Raw genomic sequence first — 16,792 nt, 5'->3', positions numbered from 1 at the left:
CAGAAATGGAGAGGTGAAAAGACCGTCTCTTTTTACTTCCCCTGATAGAGATGAGGAACCGGGGGCCAGGAGGTGAGAAATGGCTTGCTCAAGGCCTCACAGTTTATTCCTGGCAGAACTTGGACTATAACTGGGTTTCTCAATTTGTAGTCCAGGACTTTTACTCACTGTATAAATTGGTATTGCATTTCACTGCAAGAAAAGAAACTAATGGTAATTTGCACCAACAGCGATTTAGGACTAAGCATGGCTTTAACAGCTAGGGGCTTGTTTTTCTCCCTTTACAGGAAGTCTAGGGGTGGGCAGATGAAGATTATTGTCAGGCTGTGGTGTAGTTAAGGACCTGTCTATCTTCCTTCTCACCTGCAGCCCAAGGCAATTCCAGGGGCCACTCCCAGCAATACTAAACCAGGCTGACTGTGCAGGTCCCTAGCAAGGACAGGGCTGCTAGGGCTACAAGGTGATTGAACCCAGGTTCCTGTGAGCTCAGAGTATATGCTCCTGACCCCTGACCTATTTTCTTTTTCCTGATCTGTCTTCAGATGGCCTCTTCACCCCTAGAAATTTTGTCCAGATTTCAGGAAGGCAGAAGAAATACAGACAAATTTGTATTGTAAAGGTAAGTTTTTGTTTTCTGGGCCACACCTGATGATGCTCAGGGCTTATTCCTGGCTCTGCACTGTGATCATTCCTAGTGGGGCTCAGGGGACCATGTTACCCAATTACCAGGGATTGAATCTGGGTCATATATGTGCAAGGCAAAACCCCTATTCTGCTTGTGCTATGGCTCTGTCCCCTGTAAAGGTAGTTTAATGGTAGTTTCTCTACCATGGAGTTTGGCTATGGGGGGAGGGGCAAAAAACTGTGGGTTTGGACCCAAGACATCTGGATTAGTAATTGGTGTGTGGACCTAGATTTATTAATTCTGTTAAATTTTTTTGTTTGCATTTTGGGGGCCAACCTGGTAGCACTGGGGGTTTCTTGTGGCTCTATGCTAAGGGGCAATGCTGGTGGGGGCTGCTCCTAGCTCTGTGCTAGAGGTTGCTCACAGTAGTACTCAGGGAACCATGTGATGTCAAGGATCAAAACTGGGTCTTCTGCATGCAATGCAAGTGCCAGAGCCCTTGTACTGTCTTTCTAGTCCCAGTCTTTTCAGTTTTCTGCAGTTGGATTAACGTCATCTGCAGGGTTCCATATCTATAGAGCTATATATTTCCCACTTGCTTTTAAGCTCCTGATTCCTTCATACTTGTATAAGCTCTTAACTTTTTCTTTTTAACCACAACTTTGATAGACTGGAGCGATAGCACAGCGGGTAGGGCGATTGCCTTGCACGCGGCCGACCCAGGTTTGATTCCTCCGCCCTTCTCGGAGAGCCCGGCAAGCTACCAAGAGTATCCCGCCTGCATGGCAGAGCTTGGAAAACTACCTGTGGTTATTCAATATGCCAAAAACAGTAGCAAGTTTCACAATGGAGACGTTACTGGTGCCCACTTGAGCAAATTGGTGAACAATGGGATGACAGTGCTACAGTGCTACCACAACTTTGATGCTTGGATGTTACTTTCAGTGTGCAGTGTTGGGGGGCTCTACAGCTCCTGGAGGTGTTCAAGGGGCTACAAACCTGGGACCCCCACCTTCTATACAAAGAATGTGCTCCAGTCCTTTGAGCCATCTCCTCAGCTCTTTAGGTGTTTTTATAGTTACTATGAAATGAATACTAAACTCTTTGAGTGCTTGCTAAGTCCAAGGACCCAATCTAAGTATTTTTTTGTGCATTATTACCTTTGCTCTCGTCCTCACTTCAACTGTGGGTTGGTATTCTCCATATGGGGTCATGTAACTGGCGATTGTAAAATATTTGAAATAATCATCAGAACTTGCTTGTTTTGTATACTTATTTTATATATCTGGGATTGGGTAAAAATTTCTTGGGTGCAGGCCAGAGAGTAGTCCAAAGAGCTAAGTATATATAGACTATGCATGTGGGAGAACTAGGTTCATTTCCTAGCATGGACCCCTATGTATCACTGGGAGTGACCCCTGAGCACAGAGCTGGGAGTTGCCCCAAAGCACATTCACGTATGGCCTCAAAAAACAAAAAACTGAGGGAAAAAGAGTCTCAAGTGGAAAAATTCAAGAGACTTAGTGAGTTATATGTAATGATTATTATCTACTTACAATTGAGGAAACTGAGGCACAGCAAGATCTTAAACTCACTCACATAATTATAATTAGTAGGGGCCCAGAAAGCAAATTCAACTTCCTGGGTGTTCTACCCCTAGGCCACCTTAATAATGACTGAGCGGTGATGACTATATTAGTTCGGTTTTATAAGGCAACTGAAATTTAAGTCCCCCGAGGTTTCACAGATAGAAAGTAGCAGAGCTGGATCTCTAACTACGGCTTTGAAGAAGGCCCAGCGTTCTCTTTGGTTCCAGCAAGCTCTGGAGATCTGCGTCTAGTTGCTTTGAGTTAAACCCCACTCTGTCAATTACTGGTTTGCTGACATAATGTAGATTTGCCTGTTTGTTTCCTCATCTGGAGAAGGGCAATGCGAACTTAAATACCAACCTTAGGGGATTGTAATAATGAATAGATTTGCTGGGTGTCACATGCTTTACAAAGGGTGCCTGAACACAGCAGTTAACCGGTGTTATCTAACTTTTCAGCGCCATCCAGCAGAAATACACACAAACCAAAGAGGAATTTTGTCTTCTAGTGATCATATTTGAAAAAATGAAATGTGAATTCCCCCCCAGCCAGATCTTTTAACCGAATGTATCCAAAACGAATCAGTTGAGTATCAATGTAACACATATGCAATAAGTCTCGGGTTTTCGGTGTGTATTGTACACGTTACTGCACATCTCAGTTTGTAACAGTCACATCGGTTGCCTGAGGTTGAAATGCAGCCTAGGGGAGGCGTTCCCAGCCGGGTCTACTAATCCCGCTAGTTCTTTCCGGAGACCAGCTGCCGGCGCCCTAGGACCCGGGCCCCACCCAGATGACGTCACAGAGCCCGAGCCCACCTTCCTCCCCACCCCGGCAGGCCCGGGACACCCGTGGCCGGGCAGCTTGTGCCCGGACACGCGCATCTTCGCCTCTCCAGAAACCCAACTTCTAAGAGGGGGCGACGATCAACAAGCCGGGCGGAGAGAGCCGGTTTGGCAGCCGGACGCCTAGATACTAGCCATTGGGCGGCGGGAGCCTGAAGCCCCCCATGCGTACCTCGCCCCCAACGGTCCTCCCCTCGCGCTCCTTCCACAGCAAGGTCGAGGCGGCGGGGCCGGCGCTTATTGGCGCGCTGCGGCGCTCCGCCCGCCCCCTCACCACGACTATTGGCCAGAGCAGCGCCGCCCGTGGGATAGGCGGTGGCGGCGCTCCTCCTTCGCGCCGGCCCACAAGAAGGCGACGAGGAAGCGGCCGCCTCCCTGCGCCCCGCCCCTCGGGCTCGCTCTAGCTCCCGGCTCCTCCCGGCTCCTCCCGGCCCTCACCCGGCTCACTCCGGCTCCGGCTCCGGCGCAGCGGCGGCGGGTAGGTGCACATGCGGGCCGGGCACGACCCCAGGGGCCGCCTCCCCACTTTAACGGGGGGCTGCCGGCGCCCCGTCCCGGGCCGCCCGGGACTCCGCAGGGCCCCGCCTGAGAGGCGTGGAAGGGCGGTGGCCGCCGGCCGGCGGGACGCGGGGGCGGCAGGCTGGGGGGCCTGCGGGCGTGATCTTTCGAGTCTTCCCGGCGGGATCTGCAGGCCCGCGGGGCGGGGCGGGCTCAGAGGTCGGGCTTTGGCGGGCCTGGGGCGGTGGGCTCGGGATGGGGCTGAGCCCCGGGAGGGAGGGTCGGCTGAGCCCGCGCTCCTGGGTGGGGCTCGGGGAGACGGGAGAGCTCTAAAGGTCTTTCCGTGGGGGCATGTTTTATTTTGGGGGGTGATGAGTGGTGGGGGTGAGGGGGGTGTGGCCCATCGAGGTGGGTCTGAGGTCAGCCTCTCAGAGGGACGTCCGCTCGGGTTCTGAGAGAGCTGAGGGGGTGGTCCGGAGACCCCGCCCCGGCGTGCGTCGTCGGCGCTGACCCCGGAGCTGGAGCGTGTGTCAGACTTGCGGGAGCGCCTGGGGTCGCGGGCCGGCTGGGGCTGGGGCGGGGGGGCGGGGCAGGGCGGTTCCCGAGGGGCTGTTGGGAGCGGGAGGTTGAGCTGTAGCAGCGGCCACTAGTCAGCCCGCCGCCGCGGTGCCTGAGCTCTTTTCGGAGTTACCCGCGGGGCAGTTGGGGCTTCTGCGTGCGTCCGGCAGCGTGTAAGTGAGCTGCATCTGCGACTGTGGGGAGGAGGTCGTGATTACACTGAGTCTGTATGTTAGGACCCCGACCCGGGGTGGAACGTGCTCGTGCTTCTTGGGAAGGTTCGTGTTACCCTGCTTTCTCCTGGAAACCCCCTTTTCTCCTTTTCCTCCTCTGGTCCAGTTACAGTATTGCTCCCCGGGGCCTCTCCACTCTCCCTTCCAGGCTGCATAGCATTGCAGTGTTCGTGCAGAGAGAGAGAGGGGTGGGGGTGGGGGAGGGAAGAGAGAGTGTGTGTGAGAGTGTGAGTGTGAATGTGTGCGTGTGCGTGTGTATGCGCGCGCCCCGCCCATTTCCCTGCTGCTGCGCTTTTGGCAACTGCCTCTGCTCTTTCCCAGGGATGGTTGTGGCATTGCATCAGGGGATATTTGTAATGTGCTCACTCAGCCCAGGAAGACGGAGACTCCGCGCTGCAGAGATTGGGGGGTGGTGCTGTCAGCCCCCCTGGGGAGGCAGAGAGGGGTGTGGTGAGGGACTACAGCTGCTCTAGGCCTATAGGGTAACACTGCCTCATCATGAGCTCAGAGATTCATAAGAGCAGCGGCTATTTTTATAAATCATCCCCGAGTCCAAGCAGAGCACATGGATTTGGAGTGAACAGTTGTCATGCTCTAGCTATTACAGGCCGGGTGTTTGGTGGACAACATTCGAGTTGCTAAGCAGGAGACCGTACTGAGCAGCGGGTCCTGCACTTGCAACTTTTTGCTCGGTGCTTCTCAACTCTGTAGAGTGGGTTGTCTCCGGAGTGTGTCTTGTCTTTTACTTATTTGGAGTTTTGTGCCACACCAAGCTGGAGCTCAGAGGCTGCACCCACTGTAGGTGCTGGAGTGGTCCCTTCCTAGATTGCTGAGGGACCATGTGGCACCTAGGCCTCCTGTATGCAAATCATGTGCTCCAACCCATCGAGCTCTCTCTCAACTGCCTCTGCTCTTTCCCAGGGAATTCTTTTTTTGTATCATTTTTTGGGAGAGGGGGGTTGGGCCATACTTAGCCTGCGGTGCTCAGAGCTTACTTCATACTCTGTACAGTTCAGGGATTATTCATGACGAAGCTCAGGGTTTATATGGGGTACTAGGGACAGAACCCAGGTCAGCTGCATGCAAGGCAAGTGATATACAGGCTCTACTATCTCTCTAGCCCTACTTTTTTTTTTGGGTGCAGGAATGGAACCCGAACCTTATAAATTGTAAAATATACATTCTTATCACTGAACTATGCTTTCCTTTCAAATAAAATATTTTTTGCCTCAGTTGTACTCTTCAGTTTTGGCTTAAACACAAGACAACTTTTTGAGTATTGGCCATTTTTTAGGTTATAGTTAATAAGTATTTCAGTAGAGGACATTGAGGCTGACAAACCAAAGATCACACAGATAATTTTGTGACAAAAGTGACATTTACATGACAGTGTCTGAGCACTATAATAAAACAGTTGTTTCAGAACTAAGAATTTTTGGTCTCTACAGGGTGATTCAAGCCCTTAAAGTTTATTGATATTAAGTAAACTTACCAGAGACTGACAAACCTGATTCCACTTTATTTACTTTGAAAGTATTAGGTGACATGGACACACTTGTAATTAATTATCTTCTCAGGGCACCTCTTTTGTTTCTGCAAAACTTAATCAGTAAATAAGGCGGTGGATTCTAGATTTGTAACCAGGGACACAGAATGTTCTTAAGGGATGTTTTAATCAAGTTACACACCCCTATTGTGTTTCTTTAGGGAGCTTTTTTAACACATTTTTTTTGTGTGTGTTCGTGGGAGAGGTTCAGGGAATTGAACCCAAGGGCCTCAAATGCAAGGCAAGTGTTCTCTCACTGAGCTATATCTTTGTACTGAGATTTCTCTCTTTCTCTTTAGTATTTTTGGTGCTGTAAAGTATTTCTTTATATATTTGTCATACCAGCATATATTTTGCCAGTTAAAAATCCCAGATTTACAATTATATTACATATTAAAAAGATATTTTCCATTGTTTCTTGACAGTGAAAACATTTGTACTTTCTTAGGTCTAGGTGATTTAACTTTGTTAGGGTACAGGGGCTTGTTGGGTCATACCAGTGGTGTTTAGAGTAGTATGTAGGGGGCCATATGCAGTGCTAGTGCTGGTTGCTTGCAGGACAAGCAATTTTACCTTTTATCTTGCCCCTGTTATTTGTATATACACATGTATAATGCTGGGGATTGAACCTAAGGCCTCTTATAAGCAAAGCAAAGCATGTGCTCTACCACTGACCTACATCTCTCTCTCTTAAGTTAAAAAAAAACTGGTTAAAGAAACTGGTACGTCTACACAATGGAATACTATGCAGCTTTTAGAAAAGATGAAATCATGAAATTTGCATATAAGTGGATCAACATGGAAAGTATCATGTTAAGTGAAATGAGTCAGAAAGAAAGAGACAGACATAGAAAGATCTTACTCATCTGTGGAATATAAAATAACAGTGGGAGACTAGCACCCAAGAGTATAGAGATAAGGACGAGGAGGTCTGCCCCACAGCTTGGAAACTGACCTCACATGCTGGGGGAAAAGGCAGCTCAGATAGAGAAGGGAACACCAAGTAGAGGATATTGGGTTGGAAGATGCAAACTGAAAGTAGACTATAGACCAAACATGAAGGCCACTCAATACCTCTGTTGCAAACTACAACACCCAAAAGGAGAGAGAACAAAAGGGAATGCCTTGCCGCAGAGGCAGGGTGGGGTGGTGGGGGATGGGGTGGGGGTGGTGAAAGGGTTACTGGGATCATTGGTGGAGGTGAATGGACACTAGTGGAGGTATGGGTAAATGATCACTGTATGAGTGAAATGCAAACACAGAAGTTCATAAGTTTGTAACTGTACATCAGTGATTCTCTAATAAAAATTAGAAAATTGAAATAATTTTATTTAATATTTTTGTTTTGCTGGAGAGATAGTACAGCAGGTAGGATGCTTGCCTTGCAGGCAGCCAACCTGGGTTCAATCCCTGGAATCCCATATGGTTCCCTGAGCGCTGCCAGGAGTGATTCCTGAGTACAGAGCCAGTAGTAATCCCTATGTATCTCTGGGTGTGGCCCCAAAACAGCAACAACAATAAACATTTTTGTTTTGGGACCACACCTTTTGGTGCTCAGAAGTCTGTTCCTGGCTCTTTGCTCCAGAGTGACCCCTGGCTGTGATTGAGGGAACCATACGAAGTGCTAGGGATTGGAACCTGGGTCAGCAGGATACAAGGCCAGGGCCTGAACCCATGTACTATCTTTCTGGCCATTGAAATAATTTTAGATTTATGGAAAAGTTTTAAAGGTCCATAGAGATAGCCCATAGCTCAGGCGACTGTGAGTCTGGTCAGTTGTGTGTAAGGTAAATGCTTTATCTTCAATATACTAGCTTTAAAGCCTACTGAGTTGCATTTAGATGTTAAGTTGCCTTAGTTTCTTCTATTTACTTTGGTCTGTCTTGACTTTCTCTCGAAGACAGCTTTGAAGAGTAGTTTTTGTAGAATGTTCCTGAATTTGGATTTTATGTTTCCTCATGATTAGCTTTATGAACTATGTATGAAATTCTTTATAATTTTTTTTTTCTAATTTTGTTTTTGGGCTCTACTGGCTATGCTGAAAGACAGGAGTAAGCTCTAATCACTCCTGGCAGTGCTAAGGGACCAGGTGAAATTCTGGAGATTGACCTAGGTCACTCCTGTGCAAGGCAAGTGCTCTACCTGCTAACCAGCTCTCTGGCCCCTATTCATAAATCTTATCAGATTATGTATTTTAGGAAAGGAAACCATTTAGATGGGATGACCTGGTCAGATTCTATCACTGGATACCTGATAGTAACATATCCCTGATGTTAACTTTGATAACTGATTAGTGTCTGCCTGCTTTCTCTAAAGTGACTTTTTTGTTGGTTTGGTTTGGTTTTGGGCCACATCCTGTAGTGCTTGAGTGCTTCCTCTCTGTGCTATGGAATCAGTCCCCTGCAGTGCTTAATCCTGTGCAGTACTAGGGAGCAAATTATGGACTCCTGCTGCATTCGTGCAGGTACTAAGCCCATTCAGCTCTCTCGATTTGACATTTTGAAATCTTTTAATTTTTTGGTGGGGACGGCATTTTGCCACACCTGGAGGTGCTCAGAAGCTATTCCTGGCTCTGTGCTGAGGAGTGACCCATGGTGATCATATATGGTGCTGGGGGTTCAAACCAGGGTTGTGGTTTATGTGACCATGTGCAAAGACAGTGCTTATTTCCTGTTAGCACATGTTAATAATCTCATACAGGGCTTATGGCTGTAGGGTAAGATACAACAATCTTCACACATTTTCCTCTAAGGAAACTTTTTTGGGTAATTTTTAACGCATTATTCACAATAAGCCATACAAAATAAATTATTTAGTACCTTGGGTAGTGGTGGTAATATTCGAAATAATGGTGATGGGAAGGTGTTATGGTGGTGAGATTGGTGTTGGAATATTAAATGTAATAAATTATTGTGAACAACTTTTTAAAAATAAGATTGAAGAGAAAGAAAGAAAAATAGTAATCTAGGTATGACCTCTAAATGAACTGAATATATTCATTGCTCTTGAGGGAGGCATCAGTGCTTTTTTTTCCCCCTCTCGAGAGATGGAGTTAGAAAGTACATATATATATATATACATATATATCTATATACACATATATATATACACATGTGTTGGTCCAGGTATGCAAACATGTCTATATTTGCATGTTTATACAGATATCTGTATATAAATATAAAGATGAATTTTATGTTTTGGTTTCACTGACTAATCTGGCACCATAGTTCATTCTAGCATCTCATTCTTTGCTTATTTTTATTATTGTTTTTTGTTTTGGGGCCATATGTGGCTGTGCTCAGGGCTTATTCCTTACTCTGCTCTTGGATCATTCCTGGTGGGACTTGGGGATCATATGTGGTATCAGGTATTGAACCCAGACAAGCGCCTTACCTATTGTGCTATTTCTCTGGCCCCTGTTTGTACATTCTTTCTCTGACAGTAAGCACCTCACTCTATAATAGATTTATTTGTTCAAATTTAGAATATGTGTAAAGTGGGAAAATGTAGTTTTGCTGCATAAAATTCTAAAGCATTCTGCAGTTGTGAATGAATTTAAATTATATACCTGTAGTATGGTATTTTAAATTACTGTTTTTCAGCTCATGTGGAAATGTGAGGTCATTTGCCCTTGGCCAAGCAGGAAGTGGTGACTATAGCTGGAATGAATGCCCTATTCTCATTTCCAGTGAGATTATGTATTTATTTGTGTGTTATGTCTTTAGGAAAATGTTTTGTTCTCATTCACAAAACAATTCTTTCATGTACCTAGGAGAACCTTAATTACTTGATGCATTGTGATTGGCTGTATTGGATTTTAATTTTGTATTTAAATTTTTTTCTTGGATAATCTCAAGATCATTCATTTTCTTTTTCTTTTACTTTTTTTTTTGTTTGTTTTGTTTTGTGTTTGGGCCATACATACCCAGTAATGCTCAGGTCTTACTCCTGGCTCTGCACTCAGAAATTACTCCTGCTGGGCTTGGGGTACCATATGGGATACTGAACTTGGGTCCTGGGCCAGTTTGGCCATGTGCAAGGCAAGCACCCTAGTCACGTATTTTGTTCCAGCCCTGTCACTCATTTTCTTCCCTCTGATGCACTTTATCACAGAGATAGCAGAATATTTGCTGTCAAAGGGCAGGATCTGACCTGTTCTTCTTCTTTTTTTTTTTTTTTTTTTGGCTTTTTGAGTCACATCCTGCCATGCACAGGGGTTACTCATGGCTCATGCACTCAGGAATAACTCCTGGCGGTGCTCGGGGGACCATATGGGATGCTGTGAATTGAACCCGAGTCAGCTTCGTGCAAGGCAAATGCCCTACCCATTGTACTATCGCTCCAGCCCCTGACCTGTTCTATTTTTGAGCTGTTCTTTTTATTATTGTCTGTCCTCCTTTGAGTATCTGACTTCAAGAAATTACTGTTCTGGTGGGGTGTTTGGGCCACATTTGGCAGTGTTCAGAGCTTACTCCTAGTTCTACTCTCAGGGATCATTACTGGTGGGCTTGGGGGACTGGAGGGAGGGCCAGGCACACTGTCCACTGTACTATGAGCCTCGGTTCACCTAACATTGAAAGCAAACAATGGAGCGGTTCCATTTAACCCTTTAATTATTTCCCACTAATTGTATACTTTGCAATGTGTCTATTTGCAAAACAGTACTGTGGCAGAACATTGACAATGAAACAATTTATATAAATGGTGCAGTCCCTTGGGAAAACAGTTTTGCGGTTTGCAAGTTTGGGGCCATAAGTTATGTTGTTTTTTTTTTCTTTTGGGTCACACCCGGCAATGCACAGGGGTCATTCCTTGCTCATGCACTCAGGAATTACCCCTGGCGGTGCTCAGGGGACCATAGGGGATGCTGGGATTCGAACCCGGGTCGGCCGCATGCAAGGCAAATGCCCTACCCGCTGTGCTATCACTCCAGCCCCAAGTTGTGTGTTTTTTAATAAATGACATTTATATTGATACAGTATAGTGGAAATCCTGTTCTGCAAGCTGTCTGCCCTCTAGCGCAGTTACCTTGTACCTAGAGGCAGGAAAGAAAGTCCTTGATCTCTGATCTACCCTAGAGAGTGTATTGGATACCTCATTCCACTCTGAGAAGTCTAGGTCTCCTTGGTCTTTGCTAATGGGTGGTTTTTTTAGGCCACTGTATTTTCTTGGTGTTTGACTGGAGTAAAGTAGTTAAAATTCTTTTTTCCTAGGTTTTGCCATTACTTGTCTTTGGCTAACAGAAAAAAAAACAATGTTTTGTTTTTTGGGCCATACCCAGCAGTGCTCAGGGCTTTCTTCTGGCTCTGTGCTCAGGGATCACTCCTGGCGGTGCTATGGAGATCATATGAGATGCTGGGAATCAAACCTGGGGTTGCTGCATGCAAACCCACTGTGCTATTGCTCTTGTTCATGTTAGAGATTTTCTTGTCTGTGCTTTTGAGAGTTTCTGGTTTTCACCACTGACAGTTTCAATCCTATGCTCTAAATCTGGGAGAGATAATCCAGCAGGTATGGGGCACTGTGTGATCTGTGAGCCCTGCTGGACGTAGCCCCAAGCCAAATCAATTCTGTGATACAGAAGGCAAAAAGAACAGCCAGGATCTCTTCTCTTCACTATTTCCTAAATTCTGAGCTCCCTAACTGATCTCTGTCTGTCTCCCTCCCTCCCTTCTTCCCTTCCTCTCCCTTCCCTTTCCCCAGTCCCCATTTTTTGTTTGTTTGTTTTGGGGCCATGCCCAACCATGCTCAGGGCTTACTCCTGGCTCTGCACTCAGAGATCACTCCTGGTGGGCTCTGGGAACCATGGGATAGTGGGGATTAAGTCTGGGTAGGCCTCTTATAATAAGGTGAGTGCCCTACCCACGTAATTATTGCTCTGACTTTTTTTGGGGGGAGGGGGTGTTGGTGTCACACTCATTCTTTTTTTATTTAAAAGTTTCCCTTCCCATTCCCCTTTTTAGCTGTTGTGATGTATTGCTTAAATACATTTTCTTTGGGGCTGGAGTGAAGCACGGCAAAGCCTGGCAAGCTACCCATGGCGTATTCGATATGCCAAAAACAGTAACAACAGTCTCACAGTGGAGATGTTACTGGTGCCCGCTCGAGCAAATTGATGAGCAACGGGATGACAGTGACAGTGACATTTTGTTTGTGATACTTACGAAACTTGATTGTGGTGCTTGCATACTCAGCTTTCCAGGGCTTTTAATTATCAGTTGTGAAGCTTGTAGCTTTGCATGCAAGGGATTGTATACCTGACCATGGTGCTCATACACTTCTTTGCCATGTGCCCAAGATTGCACACTTTTTTGGTGGGAAGGGGCACACCTGGTGATGTTCAGGGCTTACTTCAGTCTCTGCACTCAAGAGTCATTCCTGGTTTATGCTCAGGGGACCATATGGGATGCCAGGGATCCAACCTAGGTGTTGGCAAATAAATGCCTTATCATTGTACTACTGCTCTGGCCGAGACAACACACTTTCTATTGTCATTGCAGGAATCCTACGGCAGAACTGTAGGATCCATGTGGGGTGGCACCAGGGATTGAATTTGTGGTTGCATACTTGCAAGACTTTTTGCCACTGAGTCATCACTGGATCCCTTCCTCTCTTCTTTTAGAATCTTACATTTGTTTCTTACTCTAGTGGTTTTTAACCAACACTCCTTGTATCAGTGCTCATCTGCCACTTTCCAGATGGTTTGTTAATATTTGCTTAATAGGTTTATCTGGCTCACATCGAGGTTCTGTTAAAATATTTTGATATAATAATATATAAATTATTATTGTTTTTCTGCCTTGGTCAGTAAAATGTTTTTATTTTAACTGGTCCAAATGTATAAAATGGTTGGAAACCACTGTTTCTAATATTTTGGGGTCTTAGTAGTCTTAATTTTAGGAGGAATGGAAAAACTAGGTCTTCTCTATCTTCCTAGAAGAAGAATTTTTGTCATATTAAAAAAATGTTTTTTTTTTTTTTTTGCTTTTTGGGTCACACCCAGCAATGCTCAGGGGTTACTCCTGGTTTTGCACTCAGGAATTACTCCTGGCAGTGCTTGGGGGACCATATGGGATGCCGGGGATCAAACCCGGGTCGGCCGCGTGCAAGGCAAACGCCCTACCCGCTGTGCTATCGCTCCGGCCCCTAAAAAAATGTTTTTAAAAATTGAGAGTTTACAAAAGTATTGAAAATGTTATAGTTGCAGAACTATTGTACTGATTTCTCTTTCAGTATGAATACAGTTTTTAAAATTTATCGCTCTGTAAGAAAATATATTTTGGGGCTCAAGGATAGTTCAGTGACAAAAACATTTGCTATGCAAGCATGATGCCCTTGAGGTTTCAACTTCAATCCTTGGCACTATCCCATGTGCCTGAGTGCAGTTCCAGAAGCTCTGCTATTTCGGCTCTCTGGTGCCACACAAAGCATGTGCTCTCCAGCACACTCCAGCCAAGTATTAGTCCACAACTGAAAAGTGCAAATTCCCAGAGCCCTGCAAGTAAACTGTGTATGAGTACGGCAGGTTAAAAGTGTGCAGCCCCTTATGTATGTGTGTGTGGACTCTATGACCATGTATGTGCAGCATATCAAGAACAACAACAAGAACAGCAACAAAGGGAAGGATTGGGAAATAAAAATAAAAGAAAAATGTATTTTGAGAATGAACAGTCAAGTTTATTGGGTTCAGACTAGGAGTCTGTGGGTCTTGAGGACCTCTGAGCTTTGTGATTTTTTTTTTTTTTTGCTTTTTGGGGTCACACCTGGAGATGCACAGGGGTTACTCCTGGCTCTGCACTCAGGAGTTACTCCTGGCAGTGCTCAGGGGACCATATGGGATGCTGGGAATCGAACCTGGGTCGGCCTTGTGCAAGGCAAATGCCCTACCTGCTGTGCTATCACTCCAGCCCAAATTTGTGATTTTTTAAGGTTCGTTTCAGCTTCTTTCTGTATTCTCATAAGCTGCTTTTCTTTGGGGGGGGGGTTATTGCATCTTGGCCTTCTTCCTGTTCTCTAGAGTGGCTGTCACTACCTGAGAACATAAGCTTAATGTGGAAAATTTAGAAAGTCACTTGTAAAAGAAAATGACATTAATTTTTGTTGTTAAAGTAAGAACTTTGTATGGGCCAGGAGATAGTTCAGGCAGCAGAGAACCCCTTCCCGCCCACCCCCCAGTTTAATCCTTGACACCTCAGGACTTCTTTAGCACTGCCATGTGTAGCTCAGGTGGTCTTAAGGTACTATTTGGCACACTGGGATTGATCCCAGGACCCCCACCAGCACCATGGAGTAATGACCCAGGGCTTATTCCTGGCTCAGTGTTCAAGGATCACTACTGGTTTTGGCTTGGGGGACCATATGTGGTGCAAGGGATTGAGTTGGGCATTGGCTGCATGCCAGGCAAGAGTCTTATCTCTTTGGTCTCCTCTCTATAAGAAATAAGACTGACATGGAGGAAGAGCACAATGGGTGGAACTCCTGTCTTACAATCAGTATGGACACAGTCAAACATTGAATGGAATTTTGGCGGCCCTGCTTTTTGATCCTAGCACCTCTGCTATGTGTAATCCCTGATTGCATACTGCAGCCAGGGTATGTAAATCCTAGTGGCACCACAATTAAAAAGCAGTGTTCAGGGGCCTGAGAGATAGTACAACAAGCAATGATCCTTGTTCAATCCTCAGCATCCCATATGGTTCCCTGAGCTCCAGGAGTAATTCCTGAACATCACCAGGTGTGTGCTTTTAATTGAAGCCTTAAAAAAACCCAAAATCAAAAAATGATGTTCAAGCTGTATGGTCAGTCCCAAAGCACTAGTGTGAGCCCTGCAGCAAACCCTGATGAGCACCACAGTCAGAATTTATGTGCCTCAGTTATGTATGTGACTCCCAGAGAGCACCCGTGCAGACCCTGCAGTTAAAGGAATGCAGACCTCTGTGAGCAACTCATCTTAGTGTGTGACCTCTGGCAAGCACTACAGTTTAAGGTGTATGAGCAACATAGCTACATATGCACGCAATACCCATTCATTGCAGCAGCATTAAAACAGTGAAAGGAAATGGGAAGGTATAAGATGGGGAGGGAATTTTTTTAAAGAACCTGGTTTATACCAGAGGTCTTCAACCACCGATCTGTGGGCTGCTGCCAGCCTGCAGGTGTTGGAAGGTTGAAAACCACCTTGGTTATAACTATCAACTGTGAATTGGTATGCAGTATAGTGCCTGTCTGCAGGTGTAAAAAGGTTGAAGAACAGTGGCTTAAATTATTTATAAACTTTCCACTTAACTGTAAGCATCATTTTTTGGGGGGAATGGGAGGCACACTCAGCAGTTGTTCAGGGCTTATTTTAGGGATCATGACTGGCCACTCGAAGGTTCCAGTGATCGAACTCAGCTCAGCTGCATGCAAGGCAAGCACCTTAACTGCTGAATATATCTCTTACACCACATCATTTCTATTCCTTTTTAGTAAGTGTCTATGAATAAAAATATTGTATTCTGGAGACAATTGGTATGTGTCACTTCTCCAGGTTAAGTCCTTAGAGATGTTTCATACAAATAAAGAATTACTGTTTCACTTTTTTTTTTTTTTAACTTTTGGGCCACAACTGGTGGTGCTCAGGGCTTATTCCTGCCTCAACTTAGGGATCACTCTAGATGGGACTTGGGGAGAACCCACATGTAGTGTCAGGAATCAGACTTAGGTCAGCTGAGAGTGCAAGACAATACTCTACCCACTGAATTATCACTCTGGCCCTACTGTTTTACTTTATTTTTTTTTATTTTTTTTTTTTTGGTCACACCCGGCGATGCACAGGGGTTACTCCTGGCTCTTCACTCAGGAATTACCCCTGGCGGTGCTCAGGGGACCATATGGGATGCTGGGATTAGAACCCGGGTCGGTCGCGTGCAAGGCAAACGCCCTACCCGCTGTGCTATCGCTCCAGCCCCCCTACTGTTTTACTTTAATCTGTACTTAGATGTCACATTTTACTAAAAGTTAGAAAAAAAAATTTATTCATTACTTTCACAAGCTTCTTGAGTTTTGGTTAGGTACTTAGATTTTAAATTTAAAAAATCTTTATGACATGATGGTTGCTCAATGCCTCTATTGCAAACCACAACACCCAAAAGGAGAGAGAGAGAGCAAAAGGGAATGCCCTGCCACAGAGGTGGGACAGGGTGGGGGTGGTGGGAGGGATTCTGAGACCATTGATGGTGGAAAATGGGTACTGGTGGAGGGATGGGTACTCGATCATTGTATGATTGAAACAAAAGTACAAAAGTTTGGGCCGGAGCAATAGCACAGCGGGTAGGGTGTCTGCCTTGCACTCGGCCGACCTGGGTTCGATCCCCGGCATCCCATATGGTCCCCCAAGCACTGCCAGGAGCAATTCCTGAGTGCAGAGCCAGGAGTAACCCCTGAGCATTGCTGGGTGTGACCCAAAAAGCAAAAAAAAAAAAAAAAAAAAAAAAAAAAAGTACAAAAGTTTGTAAGCCTGTAACTGTAACCTCACGGTGATTCACTAATAAAAAAACCAAAACCAAAACTTTGTGTCTTCATAGTAGAACTTTGATTAAAATTATAGTTAATATTTTCCATAATTTTGGAAGAGAAGAGTCATTATGCTCTTCAGAGAAAATCAGATAATAAGGGATTTCTTGTTTGTATTAGAAGAAATAGGAGATAGTTTGTTTCAATGAACCCAAGCATTAGTTTTCTACAGGAATTTGCAAAACCTTTGCCAGAATGACATAAATCTTTTTCCTCCAATAGTACAGCTTTGTCTAATTGCTGAGCCAGTCTACTTCCAGATGTTCAGATTCACTGGGAAATTTTCATAGCTTGAGTTTTTTTTTAGTATTAACTATCCAGATTCTCATAGCTGGTATAACTAA

General features: G+C 45.3%; 1 protein-coding gene across 1 annotated transcript in view; it reads left to right on the top strand.

Moving 5' to 3' along the window:
* Window positions 1-3,208: 3,208 nt before the first annotated feature.
* MAP4 (microtubule associated protein 4) overlaps window positions 3,209-16,792 on the top strand; it is a 172,719-nt gene continuing 159,135 nt past the window's right edge. Inside the window, 1 exon segment of the mRNA XM_055135293.1 lies at window positions 3,209-3,537. The gene's annotated coding sequence lies outside the window, so the exon portion shown is untranslated.

This window comes from Sorex araneus, chromosome 4 (genome assembly GCF_027595985.1).
Source record: "Sorex araneus isolate mSorAra2 chromosome 4, mSorAra2.pri, whole genome shotgun sequence".
NCBI lineage: Eukaryota > Metazoa > Chordata > Mammalia > Eulipotyphla > Soricidae > Sorex > Sorex araneus.
This window is presented reverse-complemented; position numbering and strand designations above follow the sequence as displayed.